The sequence below is a fragment of the Meles meles genome, chromosome 15, assembly GCF_922984935.1.
Source record: "Meles meles chromosome 15, mMelMel3.1 paternal haplotype, whole genome shotgun sequence".
NCBI lineage: Eukaryota > Metazoa > Chordata > Mammalia > Carnivora > Mustelidae > Meles > Meles meles.
This window is the reverse complement of record NC_060080.1, coordinates 66,510,855-66,533,381: the sequence shown is the minus strand read 5'-3', so window position 1 is coordinate 66,533,381 and position 22,527 is coordinate 66,510,855. Positions and strand designations below refer to the sequence as shown.

General features: G+C 38.6%; 1 protein-coding gene and 1 non-coding gene across 2 annotated transcripts in view; one reads left to right on the top strand and one right to left on the bottom strand.

Annotated features, from left to right (window-relative positions):
• Positions 1 to 22,527, bottom strand: part of EFEMP1 (EGF containing fibulin extracellular matrix protein 1) — a 60,053-nt gene that overhangs the window by 24,411 nt on the left and 13,115 nt on the right. The window lies entirely within an intron of this gene.
• Positions 5,291 to 5,397, top strand: LOC123926253. Its single transcript, XR_006815187.1, has one exon. It is a non-coding gene; the product is annotated as a U6 spliceosomal RNA (small nuclear RNA).

Genomic DNA, 22,527 nt, shown 5'->3' with positions numbered 1-22,527 from the left:
GCTAGAATTCACCCAAGCTAAGCAGTTCTAGTGGAGAAAATAAATACTGATATTAAGTAACAAAAGAGAACTGTCTTCATCGATGGCCAGCAGTAGATTTATAGTTCTAGATTCTTATCTGTTCTGGCAAAAAGGACTGTTAATAATTTGGTGTGCTTTAAATGATAAACAAAAATATCAGCAAAATCAACAAACATCAGCCTCCCTGATAGTTCATTTCTTTGTTTTATAGAGTGGTGAATCAAATGCCCTGGAAGTCCCTGTCACTGCACTGTGTTCTCTCAGAACCTTGAAATACACTGCTCTGATATGGAAAAATCATGCGACATGTACTTGGAGTTTCTTTTCCAGCAATGATGATTGATGTGCACTGCAGATCGACCTTTTCTCACCCAGTCTCCTTTGTGGCTAGTGGTGTTCATTTGCAAGATGATGGGATGAGGTTAGACATACAGTTCATGAACAAGGGGGAGAAAACCAAGTGGCACACAAGGTCAGTTCAACTTGTGACTCATCTTTACTGCACACAGACCAAAGGCACCAATTGCTCATAGGCTAAAACAGAACCAGCAAGGAAACAAAGGCCTTAATTATTCTTCAGCTCTTTTTGCACACTGGCAAAGTGAAGCTTATTGCTTTCAGAATCTTCAGGAAAAACATTTTCTACTGATAAATGATTGCTAATCGTTAAGAGTGTTCTCTGGCATCTTTGTGAATGTGTCATTCCCAGCTAAACTTCCTTTTTTACTTCTTTTTTTAAAAAAAATTTATTTATTTATTTGAGAGAGAGAGCAAGAGAGAGATTGAAAGGATGAGTGGGGGTGGGGCAGAGGGAGAAGCAGACTCCCTGCAGAGCAGGACCGTGGGATCATGACCCGAGCTGAAGGCAGTCGCTTGACCAAATGAGCCACGCAGGCGCCCCCTTTTTTTTTTTACTTCTTAAACTTAATTATCCATTAAAAATATGTTTGGGGAAAGATGACTTTGGTATTTGGAGTGATATTATAACCAGTCATCAATCCACAACCTTGTGGAGGTAGGACTGTATTTTGAAACAAGTAGCATCATTAATCTTTAAAGTTGAAGCCGAGTCTACACAAGCTGGGGACCAGCTTCCAACCTGATGGCCTTCAGAGGAATTACGATCCCGTCTTATTACGGGAGACCTCTGAACTGACATTTAGTTTTCTGGTGCCTTATACCTCTTTGCCTCATTCTTCCCAACCACCTTCCATCCCCAGCTCCAGATCAAACCCCCGGAGAGTGATGAACTGAACGGACACTACATTCAGCTGAGTCCACCAGGCCCTGCCTAAGCACTGGGACTTGATTTCTGGCCCCCTCCCTGAGCCTTGAAGCCAGATTAGTCAGTCTCCCTAGCCCAAAGCACACACATTCTTGGCTTCCTCCTTCAGGCCAATCATCGCTTGAGGTCGCACAAGCCCCTGGCTATGGCAATGCCAATTATAACAAGCATGGCTTGATGACCTCCTAATTGTATGAAACCAATTACATTATACTTGTTGTTCACTCAACAATAAACAGCTTTTGTGCCCACTAAATTGGGGCCCACTACTAAATTTGCTGAGTGTAATTTGGCAATACTTCTCCAAATCATTAGCTGCTTAAGGCTTTTAAAATAAAGCATATCTTTGTGCTTCTTGCCCTCAGAGCATGTCACCTCCTTGTGTATATTTTCCTACCCATTTCATTACATCTTACTTATGATGTTTCTGCACAGTGTTTCCCCATATGCCTCAGGGCCCTTCTGTTTTTCTGAATTCCAAATGAAGCAGAGGAAGGATGAAGGAGGGGGGGAACTCACCAAATTTGCACTAAATTCCTTTCTCTCTTTTTTTTCTTTCTCTTTTTGATTCAAAATTCCAGCACAATGAAAAGCAATGAAAGGATAAATAAGTGAGTAAATCTAAATGAACACGGACTGTATAAAACAATAATAGGAAGGTCTTTGGGATTTACAAAATATTTGGGATTTATAAAATATTTATAATTAAAATACATGAGAATAATAAGTTGGCAGGAAGGAAAATAGAGTTGAAGTACTTGGCGGTCCTTGCATCATTAGGGAAGAGGTAAAACTACTAATTTATTTTAGAGTTTGATAAATCAAGGGTGCATGTTAAGTAGCCCCTAAGGGAAAAAAAAACTAAGGGAATAGTAAAAGCAGAAAACTACAAATCTAATATGGGGGAGAAAGGAATAATATAAAATGGTCCATTGTTTTGGAGAGAAGGCAAGAGAGGAAAGAAAAGGAAACTAAAATATGCAGAACAAATAGAAGACAAATAGTAAAATGGCAGTTTAGACCTAATCATAGCAATAGTTGCATTAATGTAAACAGATTAAATGCTCTTACTAAAACCCAGAATTCTCAGATTGATTACAAAAACAAAACCCAAATATGCTGTTTCAGGAGAAACAATGTAAGGATGGAAAGAAAAGATAGGTTAAAGAAAAAAAGATGAAAAATGTACTATGCCAACACTAATCAAAAGAAAGTTGGCTTTGTAATATCAATATCAGACAAAGTTGACCTTAAGGAAAAAGGATTACTAGAGAATAAAAAATACTATGTAACGATCAAAGTTTTGGTTTACCAAGAAAATGCAGAAATTCAGAATTTAACTACAGTTAATCACACAGCCTCCATATAGAAAAAGCACAGACAGGCAAAACTAAAGGGAAAATAAATACATGCAATTACACTAAGAAATTTTAACATACCTCTCATAGTAACCAAATGAAAAAACGTATTTTGAGAAATGAATAGAAAATATGAACATGATTACAAACTTTGAACTACTTGACAATCATACAGAACACTGTATAGAATATATAACCTATTCAAGCACTGAGAGAATGTTAAAAGAAAATGATTATATGCTAGCCTTAAGGAAAGTCTAAATACATTTCAAAAATTACAATATACAGATTTTTGTTCCCTCACTACACTGCATATATGATGGAAATGACAATGAACACAACAAAACTAGAAAAATCCCCTTCTTTCAGAAAAGAGGACCTATACTTCCAAACAACCCATGGTACAAGGAAGATAAAACTGAAATTTGAGATGTTAAACTGAATGAAATGAAAATATCCCGTATGAAACCTTGTGGGGAAAAGAATGCCAGCCCTTAAGAAGGAGCATAGCCCCTCCTACTCTCTTTACATCTCCTTCTCTTTGTCCCCACTCTATTCAATTTACAAGAGAAGATTTTCAGTTTTCTGAGATTTGTATCTGAGATAGTCTGTTATGAAAGTGAACTTGAGGGATTTGAAGGGCCACTTAGAGAAGAAAGAAAAGATATTGAATTTGTCTTTTCAAAGGAAGAGCTAGAATAAATGGGTAGAAATTTAAGGAATGCAGATTTTGGTTCGGGGTTAAGAGAAGAATATGGTCATTGGACTCTTTAGTATATTAGGAAGTCGTGAGGTTCCCATCACCAGAAATACACAAATGGTGCACTGTGGATCTCAGTAGCAGGTGGCGATTTGACCAGCCATCTGTGTTGAAAAATGGTGCTAAGGCGCTGCCTGCAAATATGGCGGAACGTTAATTTTTGAAACTGGATGATGCGTGTTCAATGTTCATTGTATCGTACATTTAATTCTGAGTTTGAAAATGTTATTTAAGGGAGCCTGGGTAGCTCAGTTGGTTAAGCCTTTGGCTCAGGTCATGATCTGAGGGTCTTGGGTCATCTGAGGGTCATGGGCTCAGGGTCTTGGGATCAAATCTGACATCGGGCTCCCTACTCTGCAGGGAACCCGCTTTTCCTTCTGCCTCTCTCTCTATCTCTCATGAATAAATAAAGTCTTAAAAAAAGAGAAAGAAAATATTAATTAAAAAGTTGAAAAACAGGGCACCTGGGTAGTGCTCAGTTGGTTAAACCTCGGACTCTTGGTTTTGGCTCAAGTCATGAATCTCAGGATTCTGAGATCAAGCTCTACATCTCGCTCAGCTTGGAGTCTGCTTGTCCCTCTCCCCCTGCCCCTCCCACCGTTCTCCCTCTGTCGAATAAATAAATAAAGTCTTTAAAAAACAATTGAAAAACAGGGGCACCTGGATCGCTCAGTCAGTTAAGCGCCTGCCTTTGTTTGGCTCAGGTCATGATCTTAGTGTCTTGGGATCAAGCCCTACAGCATCAGGCTCCCTGCTCAGTGGAAAGTCTGTGTCTTCCTCTCACTCTCCCTCTGTGCTCCCTTTCTCTCAAATAAATAAATTAAATCTTAAAAAATAGAAAAACAGATGCTGCCTTCACCTGAATAAAGAAAGTTGTAAGGATTCAACAAAATGAATGAATATGTCTACATTCTCTCATTTGACACATGATGCACATACATATATCTTTGTACTGTTGTGATGTTTACTTTTATACCTTCATAATTTATCCTCTAACATCTGAAAACCTTGCTTTATGATAAAGTATAGCAAGGAAAGATTTTACCTAAGTGGTTATTTATTTTATCCCTTTTCCTTGAGTAATGTGGCAGTTAAAATCTAGACTTCTTATTCCTTGTTCTGTCTGCATGATTTTTTCAGGAAGGAAGACTCTGCAGCTTTCATCATATTAAGGCATAAGTTTATTCAGTGACTAAAATGTTAAATTTGAACAACTATCAGCTTGTGTCCAACTCTTTCATATACCATTAAACCAAGAGAGATTTAACTTTTGGTTTTGTTTCAAATTGACACTATGGTTGCCATTTTCCCCAAGGTATTCATGAATTTGCATGCATATTTGAATTTAATTTGCTGATAAATTGTGTTTGACATATGTAGGCTATGGGATATCTCCCACCCGCCTATGTTAAAACACTTTCAGTGTTGTGAGGTAATACCATTCAAATAAATCCTATGAGTTCAAGGAGTACCTAAAGGCAATAGCGAACTAAAGAAAATACTGTTCAGGGGCGCCTGGGTGGCTCAGTGGGTTAAAGCCTCTGCTTTCGGCTCGGGTCATGATTCCAGGGTCCTGGGATCGAGCCCCGTGTCGGGCTCTCCGCTCATCGGGGAGCCTGCTTCCTCCTCTCTCTATCTGCCTGCGTCTCTGCCTATAGTGATCTCTATCTGTCAAATAAATGAATAAAATCTTTAAAAAAAAAAAAAGAAAATACTGTTCAATGAAACTATTGACCCTGTGAGTGTTTCAATCCTAAAGATTTCTCAAGCTAACATATAAAATTGTCTTTGGATTTTTAAGTGAATTGGGGGCGCTTTACCTTACATTTCCATCAGAGACAAAATTATGTTTGGACTCTACATTCTGTGCTTGCTTCAGCAGCCCATGTACTAGAATTGGAATGATACAGAGAAGATTAACATGGCCCCTGCATAAGGATGACTCGCAAATTTGTGGACTGTATATTCTCTGAGATCTCTTTCAGTTTTCAAAATCTGAAATTAAAGCTCACTTTACTGAATTCCTGAATGCTGTTGTAAAAAATACTCATTTTCCAGCTCCTACCTCTTCTTCCCTCTCTACCTTAAAATACTGGATCCTGGGAAACCTGAAAAACATGCTCTTGCCTTTTGGGGACCATGGTCATATGTCTCTATTTCTTCTTCCCTTCTTTTTCTTTAAAAGATTTTATTTATTTATTTGACTGAGAGAGACACAGTGAGAGAGGAAACACAAGGAGGAAGTGCGGAAGAGGGAGAAGCAGGCCCCCCGCCGAGCAGGACCCTGGGATCATGACTGGAGCCCAAGGCAGATGCTTAACGGCTGAGCCACCCAGGCACCCCTTCTTTTTCATTTCTCAACAGTGGTTTCTGATCTGTAGAATCAAAAGAGGGTCTAAAAATGGACTCATCTTTCAGGATTAAATGGCTCTGTTAGTAGAGTGGGGTGAATAGAAAGTTCTCTTCAGTGTTTAAATGCACTACTGTGTACCTGAAAGTTACAAACTTTCAGGAATTTAGAGTTGCTTAAAGCCTGTTTGGCAGCATAAACTAGAAAAAAGTCTCATGGAGAAACATGCCCTGTACACAGTTTCTATGTCTGTAGAATACAAAGGCAGATGGACCTGTGCCAGTTATACAGTTGATATGTTAAAGGTAAATGCCAAACTAAGTCAGTCTTTAAGGGGATTTCTTAGCATGCATAAACATAGAAGAAAAAAAAGACTATGTTCTTAGATCTGATATATGTATATACAGACACACACACACACACACACACACATATATATATATATTTTTTTTTTAAATATTTGACAGAGAGAGAGATCACAAGTAGACAGAGAGGCAGGCAGAGAGAGAGAGAGGGAAGCAGGCTCGCTGCTGAGCAGAGAGCCGGATGCGGGACTCAATGCCAGGACTCTGAGATCATGACCTGAGCCGAAGGCAGCGGCTTAACCCACTGAGCCACCCAGGCGCCCACACACACATATATTTAATGGTTACTGCATGGAGCATATCTGTAGAGTCTATCATATTCCAAGTTTTCAGTTTCGAAGAAAATGGAAAAATTGAGCAATTCATATTGTTAATTTTAAAATTAGCCTGGAATTATTTTTCCCTAGAAATGTAACAATTTGTTTATAGAAACCTTTAAATTAAAATCTTTGGCTTAAGGCATGTGTGTGGGTTAAGGGGGATGACTGTGAGGTGGCCAGAGAGGTGTACGGATCTCTTTCAGAACTACAACAATCATACTATTTTCTCACTGCACACAATTTCAAAATTCTATTTTTTTTTACTTGAGATCATTTCTTTAGTTTCTTGTGCTACCTTTTTCCTAACCTTATTACACCAAGAATTTATTATACCAAGAATCGATGGGAGGACTTGTCGATCTTTTTAGAAAGTCTGAGAACCACAGAATAACTTTTTTTTTCTTCTGCAACTCACTGACAGAATACTTTGAACTGTAACTGAGACAGAAGAGTGGGAAGATCACAGGCCTTAGCATCATTGATCTCAGTTCAAACCCAAGCAACTCCACGTTTAGGTGTCTGTTCAGGTCAAGTTCTTTAACCTTTCCAAGTTGCATTGACAAAGTCTGTAAAGAAGAGATAATACCGATTTCATAATATTATTGTGACTACTAACTGAAATAAGACACCTCTCAAATGGTACCTGCTTGACACTGAGTGCTCGAGAAATTGTACTTAACACTGTGAAATGGCTTTAAGTCGGTGTACATCAGGTCGGTATTACTGTTGTCTGCAGAGCGAAGGAAGCAAAAAACTGCAGAAAGTCAGGTCTTTCAATATAATTTGCTATGCACTTGTATATGATTACCATCTTATCTTCGCTTCCTAGCTCAGTGTCATATTTTGAATGTGGTCTGTTATGACTGAAATCCACCCGGGAAGAACATCACAGCTTTGACTGACTTCCCTTCCTTTGGTGTATTCCAGATGAACAGATAGGAGAATAGGCCAAATCGGCCTTTCTTTTTAAAAGCTATTTCTTATTAGGGAAGTTGCAAACATTCAAACAAAAGAGATATGACAAGGCAAAAAGAAAAATGTAGCATCTTTTGCATTTCATAATATTTTGCCATATGAAAGGACAGTTAATGACTATAGGACCCCCTTCATAGCAATGGAGTATTAATGTTTACAAAGACTACTTGGCAAACATAGCTTAATTGGAGCTCTAATTAGAACCTATAGGAACTCTGAGAAAGAACTTTTGCGTGAACAAGTTCCAACTATGAAAAAGCTATGAAGATATAAATTTCAGCAGCAATTTTTATTGACTCTGTCAAGGACATTATGGTCATCATTTTTCAAGCAGTGATGAAGTTAGAAATCAGAACTAAAGGACAGATGGGGAGTAATTTCGAATGTAGTGGAAAAAACGACATTTAAAGTTAGGACAAGTATTTCTGGTTGTTTATTCATAAGGACAAGACTCTAAGATGAAAACGTGGACGTCTGACTTTTTGAATGAGCAGGGGTCTCCACAAAACAGAGTGGAAGATAAAGATGGCAAGGGCACCCTGCTGAGCTCCCAAAGGGTACAGAGGAAGATCATAGAACTGGCCCATGGCACTCACAAACCATTGTGGACATAGCAGGGCCAAAGACCTATCCAAGGTGGCTGACTTTCTAGAGAGAGCAAATTTGCGCAAAGAAGGTGGCCCCAGCTGAACATTGAAAAGGAATCTTTGTGTTTCTCTTCCTAGGTTCCTTTGGTCAATGTAAGATCACTACAGAAAGCAGCTTGTCCAGCAGACTTTGGGACAGCTATTTCCTTGTTAAGAAAGAGCAGTAGCAACAAATTTGCTCTCTCTAGAAAGTCAACCGCCTTGGATAGGTCTTGAATAGCGGCTCCCAGCCACCTCCTTAACGAGAGCCATGTTAAGAGTGAAGGTGTGCCCTTGGCACTTTATCTGGTTCAGGGTCCTAAACACATTTTGCTCCAACTACCGATTTCTGGCATTCTTCATTAGGAAACCAGCTGCTGAATAACCCTAGGTACACATCAGTGGCCTATATAAATTTTATGGTCCCAATTTGTTGAAGGTACCAACTGAGCTCTCCATTGGGTCTGATGCATAAATTCTGGCACCGTTAAATTACAACATGGCAAAGCATAATAAATAACACTCAATGCTTCCATAGTATTTATACAATTGTTATTATGTTTTTTACAAGACTAAGGAATGCCATGCCAAATAAGGTGAGTGTGTGGAACTTCTTGTAGCTTCTACAAAGGCTGAGTTGAATTTTACTTTCAAATTAGTCTTCCAATAAGTTTTAGTACGAGCTTTAAGATGGAACAAACCTCAAGTAGTAAAAATCCTTTAAGAATTACAGTTATATTCTGGGTGGATAAAATCATAATGGCCTAGAACAATGCACTAAATGCTGACTGAATTTTAATGCTGATGTTTTAAACTTTTCTTTGAGCTAAGCTAAGATATTTTCCCCACTGTACTTTTTTTGGTTAAAAATGTGATCTGTGCTATTTTTAGAATAAAATTCATACTTAATTTGCCTCTGTAGCACTAAGTAGAGAACAAAACCTGTCCTAATTACCTACAATGAAATTATCTAACTGGACTAACAAAGTTAGGATTCAGAAATGTTTTGAAAGTAAATGATGTGTTTCCCTCCTCTGTGACCAAAGAGAGTGGACTTCATTTAGATTTGCAGAAGTTTCATGTTTGTATAGGACATCTTTCACTTGGTGCAGATGAAAATTCATTATGTCATTTTCCAGTATCTTCAGGATGAAATCCAAACTTTCTAAATGTGATATGCAAGGCCCTTCATGATTTGATCCTTGCTTACCACCATGTACTACACACCGAATCATAGAGAACACTTATTCCCTTCTTCTGTCTTTTCCTTAGGACTTTCACAAGGGCTCTTCTCTCTGCATGGAACATTCTTTTTCCTTCTGTCCTTCCCTTCCCCCATTTGTTAAAGGCTAATTCCCACAACCTCCTTAGACTGACGCCTGGTGTCACCTTCTCTGGGAAGTCTTTAAAATGAAACTCAAAATGTCACATTGTAGTCACTGTCCCCTCCCTCTTAGACGGTGGGCTTTTCAGGGTGGGCATTAGAAGCATTTTTATCTTTGTATTCTCAGCACCTACTGTGCTTTGCACACAACAGTTACTCAGGCTTCTTGAGTAGTCTTACAGCTATGAGGATATTTAGTGGTCTTGTGCCATCTCCCAAAGTGTAATTAAAAGAGCAAGCGTTAAAATTTCTTTTCCCCATCTTATTCCCAAATCCAGCATAAAATAATAAAGTAAATCTAGGCAACTAACCCATCATCCCCAGAAGACCCCCCCTTTTAAGGAGAAGTATAGGCATTACTACTGCTTATGGAGTGTTTTAGAATTTAAACTTAAATAGATCAATAAACAGAACAGGTGTTTTACCTTTGCAAAATTCTAGCTGTTGGAAAAGTCTTAAACACACACACACACACTATCATGACTTCGTGAAGTGAGATCTAAATCCAGTTAAAATTCTTTTGGATTATTTCATAAGGTGAACTATATATTCTTATGTTTTTAAGTTCTTGCTTTATCAGCTTAGCAGTCCCGCTCTACTCCCAAACAGCCCTTCTAAAGCCCTCCTCCCCTTTTAATACTCCATTTAAATTCTCATTTTTTTAAATTCTCATTTTTAATTAAGTAACTGTTAACTAGGAAATGCATTTTCCCTAGCCATGCTGGGAGAACTTTTTGCTCTCCTCTATTTGTATCCAGATTATTCCTTGGTTCATGCTTACATGCAAAATGGGTGGTAGGGGAATTACTGGGGCAAGTGGGCCTTTGTAATTACCTCTTGCCATAATTTCCTGTAATTGTAAACCTTGTTATAATCAGGGCATGACTCTGCCTAGGTTACGTTCATTGCATTTCACAGCATCACAGCCTTAACCATATTAGAAATAAAAGCAATTCCTGTTAAAGGTCTATGTTCAGACATAGTTTATGGTTAGAGACTTACTCTATATTCCTTCTGCCATATATTATGACTAATGAACATTCTACAGTTTAATGGATGTGAACATGAGGCAGAAAGGCTGATTGTTCATAAGATCACTTAAGGGCTTGTTTAGCTCCTAATTGGTTATTTCATGGGGCATAGGAGCTGAAATTACACCTAAATATTATTAATTGACTATTTGATGTTTACCTTTATAATATCTATGAATAAATACATTGCTAAACAATATTATAAACTGTTTATCCTACTTGGAGTGGAACTTGTTTAGAATCGTCTTTGACTCAGAATCTGACTCATCACTTATTTGCAAAATAAATGTCTGTTAGAAATGACTTTAAATAAATTTTTATGATCCAGAAAATAGTCCTTGTGGATCAAACTCTTTTTATGCTTCTTAGAATTGTTATTTTATGTACAGTACTTGAAAGTTAATGTAACTCTTTTCTGAGGAACTCATTCACTTTACAAGAAGTCAGATCTGCCCCCATGTCCCATCCCAGTCCTATTAAGATGATTTAACATATGTGTACACTTATTTTTCCCCTCTCATCCTACAACTTTTTGGAGGTAGCATTTTCATTATGTCAGTCTTTGCTCAAAATCTTTTCACAAGTTATGACATTGCTAAATCTAAATGGCTTAACCAAGAATTCAGGATTCATACAAACTATTCCCCTCTTTCCCTAAGCATTATTCTGCATATAGGGCATCTACCCAGCAAAGTCTGCCTTTTCTCTTCTCGGGATTATTATTATTTTTTTAATATTTTATTTATTTGACAGAGAGAAATCACAACTAGACAGAGAGGCAGGCAGAGAGAGAGGAGGAAGCAGGCTCCCTGCGGAGCAGAGAGCCCAATGTGGGGGTCGATCCCAGAACCCTGGGATCATGACCTGAGCCGAAGGCAGAGGCTTTAACCAGAGCCACCCAGGCGCCCCTCTTCTCGGGATTATTTATATACAGTTCATCCTTCATGATCCAGATTACATCCACTGCCTCTGAAAAACCCATTATGGCCCTTGATTGTAGCAAGCAATCCCTCCTCTGGACTCCCACCACTGCTTTTACCATTGATTCCATGGGGACTGAGGCTCTCGACTAAAAAGTTTTTTTTTTTTTTTAAGATTTTATTTATTTATTTGACAGACAGAGAGCACAAGTAGGCAGAACGGCAGGCAGAGGGAGAGGGAGAAGCAGGCTCTCTGATGAGCAGGGAGCCCAATGTAGGACTTGATCCCAGGATCCTGAGATCATGACCTGAGCTGAAGGCAGCTGCTTAACCGGCTGAGCCACCCAGGAGCCCCTCAACTAAAGTTTTGTTGACCTGAATTGTTAAGCTGATTATTTGTATCATTTACTTTTTAAAAATCCAACCTTACCTTACACCTGAAAAGTCCTTGCAAGAAAGGGGATATATGTCTAGGCATCTAGTATAGTTTGGATACATATTAAGTGAATACATGGATGCATGAGTTGATGAATAAATAACTAACAATTTAACAAACGAATGCATGAATGGTGCAGATGTCAGAGTATACATGAGAAAATATATCCTCAATTTACATGAACAACTTGGGGTCTGGAGAGGGAAAGGTGGAGTTCTTTAAAGCCAAGGCTCCTGATATTTAAATGATCTTTTGAAGTAGTGGATCCAGCAAGAATGGACAGAAATAGGCTTTTTTTAGTTCCATATTCCCTCAGTTGAGCCCTGCATGTTTGGGGATTTAAGATCAGCATGAACTTGTGGTGACAACTGGCCACACAACGTCCCCCTTTCCTTCTACCCAAGGAGGGACTATGACCTCATTCTCTGAGAAGGGGATTTCCTCCAAAGCATTCAAGTACTATCTCTCTGAGAAACTAAATGAAATGCAAAATGGGGGCAGGATAGAACCAATTTTGCTCAGAGAGCATGCATGAGTTCTGGGAAGAAAACCCATTGCTGAGTTTTATAATTTTTTTCTTTTAAACCTTTGAAAAAAAGAGATCAACTCTGGTTTCAGTTTAATTTAAAAAAAAAACAAAAAAACCTACATGGCCACTTCTTCAAATTTGTTCCAGATGGATTTAGTCATAGAATGATTGATTATCCACTCAGTGTGAGCTATGTGGTTAAGCTCAGAAACCTACAACAAACTGGTTTGGAACTGTGTTTCATGGTAAATGGCAGAAAGGATAATCCTTAAGCTGTCATTTTAGAGTTAGTGATGAGGAAAAAGGAATTTAGTGGGGCTACTTATGTCAAGAGAATGTATTAGCAAATGGATGGTTGAATATGAAGAAATCTTATGAGTGTAATACTGTTTTGTTTTTTTTTTCTTCTCTGGACTTCATGGTAAGGGGAACCAGGGCTGCCAGTCAGATCTGGTTTCCCAGATCTGGGGAACCAGATCTGACTGGCAGCCCCTTTGAAGGCTTCCCCAGCTCTTACTGTCTGCTCCGTGGACCAGACCCAGCTCCCCAGGATGCTCCAGGCCTGAGGCCAGATGCTGGCCTCTACCTGGAAGCTGAGGCACTCATTTATCCTAGCCTACTCAATAGGCCCACAGAGGCTTTTATTATTGGTATCAGAGACACCTGGGCAAATCTGGAAACTAATGCTAGGGAGAGTGAACCAAAGAGATACCATACCGCATTCCACACAGAGCTGTAAAATGCACTTTAAAAGGCAATTTAACATTTCATTTTAAGGGAAAAAAAAACAACTTCCCTTGGATTTTAATTACTCCTTTTAATAGCTGCATTAGCCTTTTATCTATTCTTCCCATTTGGTTAATTTACAATTTAGCTACTAGAATATTCTTTTAGAAGAGACTGGATGTGGCTGTGGCTTTCTCTACCTGCCGCCATTTGATTCTACACGTTCTCCTATATGTTCAATTTTTTTGGTTTCCATCTTCACTGGTTTTTCTGTTTTTGCTCATATATCTTTTCTCTTTTCTTCTTTCCCTTAGAGGGTTCTTCTACTCATTATTTTCTCCTTGTTGAAAGACAAGCCACTATTTCTGCCTCTTAATCAAGATACCTACTCCTTAGAATCCTAAGAAAATCCATGTTGGATTTTATGGCTTCTGAATTTCTAAGTCTTACGTAACCTATTTATTGTAACTTAGGTTATGCTCAGCACATGTCTCCTAGTAGACATTTGAGCAAAAGAAAAGATGTAAACAAGTGTAAACATAAAAATGACAGTTCAAGGCACGGGTTTTTGACTAGGCTGAAGAAAGAAAAATGTGACCAAAACAGAACAGAGGTTTCTATGGGAGAGATGGAGAACATTTTCCATGACTTCCCAACAAACACACAAATATCACAGACGTCTAGGACAAAAGTTAACATGAAGCAAGAAGAATTTTTATTAAATTTATTCTATGTAACAGACCGATAGGTATATGCTAGTCTGCAAGAATAAAGGTAGTTGTTCTGTTTGCTTGTAATGTTTTTGTTTCATAGATATTGTTTATTTATACAGTGGATTAAAGGGGTTTTTAATTACGGAGTTTCAGAATCAAAGGACATAGCCGTAATTATTTAGGAGTGGTTTTGGAGAAGACTGGTAGTGTTTTAGAAGTTCCAACTCCATGAAGGAGAGAAGGGTGCATTCATTCAGAAGGAGCTGTCAGAAGAGCGAGGTTCTTACACGGTACTCTGCCTATTTCAACCACACCCATCAGGCTGTGTATCTGAATGAGTCATCTGGTCTCCTGCACTGCTGGGGAGGTGGGTGCATTTTGCTTTTTAACTCCTATTCTGCTTTTCAAAACCATTCAAAGTTCTAGATTTAACTCTAAGTGTTTGGGCTGGAATCAATGGAGGGGGAATTTTGATTACAGATTGTGGTAGGCAGCTTCTGACATGGCTCCCAAGGATTCTAGACTTCTGGCATTCATACCGTTGAATGGGGACTGGATCTTGTGACTTGTTTCCAATGAACGGAATATGGCAAAAGAGTTGGGTTGTCACTTTCATGATTATGTCACAAAAGACTGTGACTTCAGTCTTAGTAGCATTCTCTCTCTCTTGCCCCCTCAATTGCTTACTCTGGTGAAGAAGCCTGCCGTGCTGTAAGATGGCCTATGGAGAGTTAGTTATATGTGGCAAGGAGTTGAAGGAGGAAGGACTCATGACCAACAGAGGCAGGAAGTAAACCCTGCCAACAACCACTAGTGAGGGAGCGAGGAAGTGGATCTTTCCCGTGAAGCCTAGAGATGACGTCAGCCTTGTGAGAGACCCAAAGCCAGGGGATCCAGCTAAGCCACATCTCAATTCCTGACCCAGAAAAAATGTGAGATAATAAGGGTTTGTTGTTTCAAGCCGCTCAGTTTTAGGGTAATTTGTTCTGTGGCCACAAATAACTAGCGTGTAGACTTCCTTATGGTTTCTATGTGATGGATAATAATGCATACACTCAGGAAAGACTGGTTACTTTGGTTGTAAACCTAGTTTGAGTCTGAGGTTGCAAATATCCCCAAACTTAAACAGATTGCTCTTTGCTGAAAGGTACTTAGGAAGGCAGGGAACCTTAACTGAAGGCAGGAAATCTTAATTCAGAATCAAGAAAATAATACAGAGCCTTTAAAGTTTAGTGTTGGCACCTTTACATATTAAAGCAGTTTATATTAATACAGGCAAAATACTGTGCACCCAAATAAAAATAACTCTTTTCTCTGCTGGGATTGAAATGGAGTCCTGGGCTATGACATGAACCACAATAATTACCCCTGTCAGTGCCTGTGGAAAAGACTGCTGTGATCAAGCTTTAAAGCTTCAGTGATTTGGTCCAGGCTTAACAAACAACCAGTACTAGGTGTGAACTGTTTTGTCAATAAAGCTTCACGTCATTAGAACTGTCTGTTTTTTTGTTTCTGAGTAATTAATGCTATTATAATCACAGAATGCACCTGCATTCTTCCCAGGGCGGATTTTAACTTGTTCTGGTATGTTTTCCTGGTAAAAATACCATCTGAAAGACAAAGAAGAACTCCTATCGATACAAGCAGTTTAAAGGCCAGGTCCAGGGGCGCCTGGGTGGCTCAGTGGGTTAAAGCCTCTGCCTTCGGCTCAGGTCATGGTCCCAGGGTCCTGGGATCGAGGCCCGCATTGGGCTCTCTGCTCAGCGGGGAGTCTGCTTCCCTTCCTCTCTCTCTGCCTGCTTCTCTGTCTACTTGTGATCTCTGTCAAATGAATAAATAAAATCTTAAAAAAAAAAAAGGCCAGGTCCACAGCAATCAAGAGTCATAAAGCTACCATACTTCGAAAGCTTATAACCTAGACAAAGTGCACTCTCTTTACCTCTCTCTTAATTTCTCTCTCATTCCTTTAAAATTGTTTTGAGTAAGAGCTGGGAAGGACAACTTCTTAATTTTAACAGCTGAGAAAACTGAGGCCCAGAGAGGCTAACTGGCTTAATACAGTCAGAGTCACTTAGGGGAAGACCCAGATGGGAACCTTTGTCTCTTGCTGAGTTTCCTGGGGTTTCTGCCACACTTTGCTGCCAAAGATTACTTTCCGGGATCCTCCTGAGCATTCAAGCATAAAAACGTTCCACTACAGGAGAAAATTCTGTTAATTAGTAAGCAAAGGAAATATCTATGTATTACAGCTGTAGCTATAACAATGGAATTGACATGGGAGAAACTGAGTACTGACCAGAGGAGAAAAAAATCTTTTTGAAAAAACAAATGAACAACTCACCACATGCAAATTATCCAAATTATACCACATTTTGCTAAAGGCAGAAAATAGAGGATGAAGAATCACTAGACATATCAGCTTCCTGGTGGGAAGCACAAACTTTCAACTACTGGAAGACAGGTTCTGTATATATATCTACAAAATCTGGGGGCTTTATAGAAATGTGAAATCTCAGGTCTCATCCCACACCTACTGAATCCAAATCTTCATTTTAAGGGGCTCCCCAGGTAATTCGTGTTGCATTGAAGTTTGAGAAGCACTGGTCTATCACACATAGCATACAGAAGATTCTCAAAAACATATTACACAACTGAATTGCAAATTTAAAGCCTCCACTAGCCAATTTTGTAAAAACAGTTAAACTGATTTATTCAGAGTCACCCTTCCTTTTTTTTTTCTTCATAAGGTTCTTTTTTGAGGAAAATATGCATTTATGTGTATGAACATAAGTGGAAAGTTGGTCATTGTAATACTGTTTGATGAGATACTTCAGTAGAACGTATTTTTGATTGGTGTAGTCTATACTGCCCATTGCCCTTAAAGCGCCTATCATGCTCTCCTTTTCTTTCTCTTCCAGTTCCATTCTACATCTCTTTTTTCCTGTCCCCCATTCTTCTTAAAGTTGCTCCTGACTCCCAGGGTAAGAGGAGATTCCTGGAAGAGAAGATTATGGCTCAGCTGTTTGCCCTATCTTGCTTTTTTTCTCCACAAATGTGTGAATACAGTCCTGGTCTCTACCCTAACAGGTGTTCACTGCATTTTTTTTTTTTTTCTTTTTCCCTAAGTGACTGATTTTCATCCCGAGTGGTATGTGGTGATTGCAGGTAGTGTTGGCGGGAGAGTGTCACTGTTACTTGAGTCTCTCAGCAGAGGAGCTAGGGAAGTCCCATAACAGGCTTCACCATTTCATCCTAGTAATATTTGGTATATATATTTACAATCAGTTAATAAGCAAGCTACACTTAAGTCATGAATTTTCAGCAACTGCTGTTACTCAGTTGTGATCTTTGTGGATAAGAGGTTCACTCAACTGTCACAGCAAAGAGAAATTATTTCTTCTCCTTTAAGGGAAAGTGGTGTTTTCTTTCTGCTGAGTAGTGGAATTGACATACCAGTGATGTGTCATTTTTAAGAAAAATTTGTAAATGTAGCTCTCCAAATCAAGTACAAAGACGTGGTCTGAACTTGAATCTGCACTGATTCTTCGTTCCTAACTTGAGAACTACACTGAATAATTAGCAGGTAGTTTTACCCACTTCTCAGGACCTTTATTTGATTTTTTTAAGCTCTTGAGAAAATTCAAAACACTACTCATATTTGATCAGATAATTCATGCAATCTTCCTTGTTGAGGTCTTCCTTATTTTCTCGTCACTATAAACTGTTCCCTTAGTGTGAAACAAAAAACTGTATTTTACCAAGAAAAGCCATGTTATGACTCTGTAACACTTTTGGTAATGTGTAATTCTGCCTACTCCTGACTTGGATGTTATAACCAGATTTCCAACAATTCTTTAAAACTTTCTAGTAGAGGGGCGCCTGGGTGGCTCAGTGGATTAAGCCACTGCCTTCGGCTCGGGTCATGATCTCAGGGTCCTGGGATCGAGCCCCGCATCGGGCTCTCTGCTCCGCAGGGAGCCTGCTTCCTCCTCTCTCTCTGCCTGCCTCTCTGCCTACTTGTAATCTCTCTCTGTCAAATGAATAAATAAAATCTTTAAAAAAAAAAAAACAACTTTCTAGTAGAGCCCTAATACTGTTTGTCACTGGGTTTTTACACTGGCAACCAAATAGCCCGAGATCTTCTAATAGAGCAATATTCTGATGGTCTATTTGGGGTATTAACCATCTGTGACAGCTTGGTTTATTGAAAACTATGGCTCTGGCGTGCTTACACAATCCATTTGCCCGCTTAAATTGAAAAATCAATGAGAAGATTTTTTTTAGTTTACTTAGAGTTGAACTCTAATTTACAATGGTTTTGTTATTTAACTTTTTTTGTTTGAATGAGCTGTTCACCAAATAATCATTCCTGGTATTTCAGAACTATCATTAGCTGCTTAAATTTCACCATGATTAAGTTTCCTTCTTTCATTTAGCTTCTTTTTTTTTAATCATTACCTTATTTTTTTATTTATTTTCAATCACTGAAGAAGGAAGGTCATGCAACTGAAGTTCAGAACAAAGCCTTGCAACTTTACCAGCTTGTGTGGGAGGATTTCCCCCCCTCTGGCTACTTCCCTGGATTAGGGTTCTTCTGATATGCCAGGTCATGAACTATTTTTACAAAAAAGACCCACAGCTTTTACTGGGAAGTTTAATTAATCATGAATGACTGGAATTTTCTGCCTTGCTTGTTGAGTGGACTTTTATTCTGGGCTACCTTCTGACTATATAATTTACCGAAGTCTGAAGAATGAAAGAGCATAGGGATTCAGTGTCACACCCAAATAAGCTATTTTTTAATCCATTCTATGAGGTTCTACCGAAAAAGTTTATTTTGTTTAAAGTTCTGTTGCTCTTTGTAGAATACAGAGGTGGGTCAGGATGGAGTCCAGGTAAATCTCCAAGAAGGATTAGTGAAGAAATGTCCAGGGTGCTGTAGAAGTGTAAGACAACAGGGCCTTAGAGGTCACCCCTAATACTTTTACTTTTATTCTGTTGACCCTGTCTCTACTCCATCTAACAAAATTACTTGTTGATTAAATAATGCAGTAGCTGTCCAAGGTGTCCTGTTCCCCTGTGGTAGGTAAACACATGAATTTAGAAAGCAGTTTCCAATTTCGATTTTACAGAAATAATGAGAAAGTAACAGAATCATTTTAGAAACTTTATCAGTTTTGATGGTTTGATTTGGATACATGTTAACTTCCTACCGAAAATGACGTTGCCTCCTACATGTCTGTGCACGTGCCTGTATATGGGTATGAACCTGAGTAGGTGTATGTGTGAGTATATGTGTATGGGTGGGAGTAAATGCAAGCTAGGCAAGAAAGAAGGCCTTGAGCCTGCAGAGGCAGATTTCTGAGGTGTCTTTTAACAACTTCTTTTAGAATGTCCTTTTCTCTTTTAGATGAGGTGTCTTCTGATACCACAAACTGTTCAGGAAAAAGCATGGATAAGGAGAGAAAACCACCTTATGTAATATTCTCTCTTCAGGCTTCAAATTATAAAATGCGGTGATTAGAAAAAAATTCATCAGTGGGTTTAGTAAAGTTAAACAATGCCAGGTATGTCAACTGCTCCTGTTTTTTGGGAGAATAATTAGAGTTGAACTAATCCTCTAAGAAACCTCTTCAACAACAGTTTGAAGGATTCAACAGCAAACTCTGAAATACAGATATGCTGTTCTTCATAATTAAATCCGAGTAAAAATTTGGTAATTGTTGGTAAAAAAAATACTGAGATATTTAAGTGGTTTGTTGCTGTTGTTGTTGTTTTTTACCAAATAGTAAAAATGTCAACCACAATTTAATGGCATGCTCATCTGTGACTATATGTATGACAGGAGAACTCTGCTGCAAAATATTTCACAAATAAAATCTAACTAATCACCATAGAACAAAAAAAATCTTCCTTAATCCAGATCGTGATAGACCTGGTTTCCAGGGAGGACACTGAATAGAATTCTGTGAGTTGTTTCCCATTTTGGACCATGTTCTACACCTCTACTCAAGGGAGTAGGGTAGATTCCTTACAACCCACATAGCTGTTTAGGGAGCAAAATCTGTTTCATTACATTTGCCGGAGCTTTTTGGGATTTAACAGTATGCACAGTGGTAGTTCCAATTCCCATAATGATTCTTATTTTGACTGGACATACATAAAAGCTATACACGCAGTTTTTGCAGATGTCTCTGATTCCATTTCCTACTTGACAATTCTTATTTCATCTACAGTTCAAGTATAAGCTAGTTATTGGCTCCCAAGGGGCCCTCAGTAAGCTGGGTTCTTTCTTCCTGGGCTCCTGGGATCTATGGATTTTCTTCTTACCTCCCAAGCAATTCAGGTCTTCCCACCTTGGGAACAGAACTGCACTTCTTTAAGTCACCTACACCCAATCAAGTGATTTTCCTAGACTCTACCCTTCCGCATTTGAACAAAGTTGACTTAAAAAGGGTAATTTCTGGCTCGTAGTTGAGGAAAACGACCAAGATGGATTGCTCTGAACCTTTCTTATTTTAGAGAGCTTTATTAAGTGCCTTGAGCTTATTCACAATATCAGAGAATTTATATATTTTCTAACATTCCCCTCAAACAACTGTATTAGATTTCTGAGGAATTATATATTTGATACAAAGAGGCATTCACAATTTAAGTGACTTTTCAGAAAGTAAAAAAAATCTAGTATTTCCAATTACTAGTTTTGCTCTAGGGATAATAGAAACCTGTTTATTCACCAACGTTTATTGAAACAATCTAGAATATAAAGAATAGACTTTATAGCTCCTTTCAAGCTGCTTAAGCTTAAAATGGGAACAAGGTATCTAAGATCCCAATTATTAATGAGATTTGATAACATATATAGTTGGGAAATATACCTTCTATACATTTGGTACTTAACAGCTCATTTACAAGGATGGTTTTAGAACTCAGAGTAAACTATAAGCATGAGCTCTCTGATGCTTAAAAACCATTCATTTATTCAATTAGACACACATACGTGCACAAAAAAACCACAGTTGCTTAGTGTCTATTCAATAATAAATAAAACAGGACACAGTTAGGGAAGAAATTTAGACAGAGTTGGAGGAACATATCAGTATTTTGCGAGGGAGAGTTACTGGAGATGGAACTGGTCACAGATGTTTGCTGTGCAGCCCAGCACCAAGTGTACTTTCTGGTTAGGTTTTCCTCCACCTACCGCTTTGCCTTTCCTCATTAGCCTTCCTATCAGCAGCTCACTGTCTCTGGGGACTGACTGTCCTGAGAAACCATTCCAGGGTAGAAGGAACACAATGCTGATTCTCACCTATTCTGCTTGGCTACACTGATTGTTACTTCCTCTACTGTTTGGATTTTAATCTCCTCATGACACCTCTCAACTTCCTCTCATCATTCTCTTTTAAATAGTCCATTCTAGGGGTGCCTGGGTGGCTCAGTGGTTAAATGCCTGCCTTCAGCACAGGTCATGATCCTGGGGTCCTAGGATTGAGCCCTGCATCAGGCTCTCTGCTCAGCAGCTTCCCCTCCTTGAGCTCGTGCTCTCTGTCAAGTAATAAATGAACGAAATCTTTTTTTTTTAAAAATGGTCCTTTCCAGGGAGGAAACAAACTTTTATTCTTGATCACATTTCTGGGGACATTTTTTTTTTCTGCCCAAATATAGATTTCAGTAAATTGGAAGGATACCTGTATTACAAACTGGTGACACTTTTAGCAGTTCGTTACACACTTCTTGTGAAGTCCTGTGTGTTACTTTGCTGGACTGCTGTTGGTTCCTTTTATTGCTTTTTGTTAACTGAAGGGTTGATGATGTCAAATTCTCTAAGAACAATGACCACTCCTTCCTTCTATTTTGATTTTATCAAAGTGCCCACAATAGAAAGTAGTTCTCAAACTGGATTGTGTTTGTTGAGCATTAGCTGAATGGGTTTGTGTTCTATTTGATCAATTTCACTTGTGGTATTGCTTGGTTACCCTTCACTAGGACAGATGCACAATTATTTGAAAAGTAGTTCAAGGCTTAAAAATTGATTTTGCTGAAATCTTAAGCTTTTCAGTCTATTTAATACACATTTACATAACATTGGTTCACTGTCTCTCCCTCCTTTGAATCTGTAGGCATATGAAATTGACAGCAATAAGCTATCCATGCTGCTGCTGATATCTTGCCACTCAGCCTTCCTTTTATGTCATTTCTTCACTTCATGTTTATTAAATGTTTACAAATCAGTTAGGTTCAAACTACAAGCCTGAAATTGTGGCTAAATGCTTGCAATGACAGCTGCGGTTTTCTGCCAATATTTGAATGCAGTTTTCTTGATCAGTTTTGTTTTTGAGTGTGCAATTTGCAGATACCTCCTGGAAAAAGAAGCATGCTAATGGATTTCAGATGTGGTGTGAATTACTTATTTGTACATTCGTGCAAAATCAAACACATTTGGGACAAATTTTGTTTATTCTTTGGTTTCAAAGAATAGAATTGTGCCAGTAATTCAGCAAGTGTAAAGGCAATCCCTACAAAAGGGGCAACTTGTTGATTTCAAAGAATACAGTTTGAGACTTTCTGCTGGAGAAAGAAATAATGAGCCAGCAACCAGTGCACATTCCTGAAGTTACCCAGGCTTGCAATCTTACTCTCATCTGCTTCTTTTTGCTGCTACGGGGAGAGGGAAATTCATTCCACAGATTAAGTGTTAACTAGTTGCTGTTTTTGTTTTTGTTTTTAA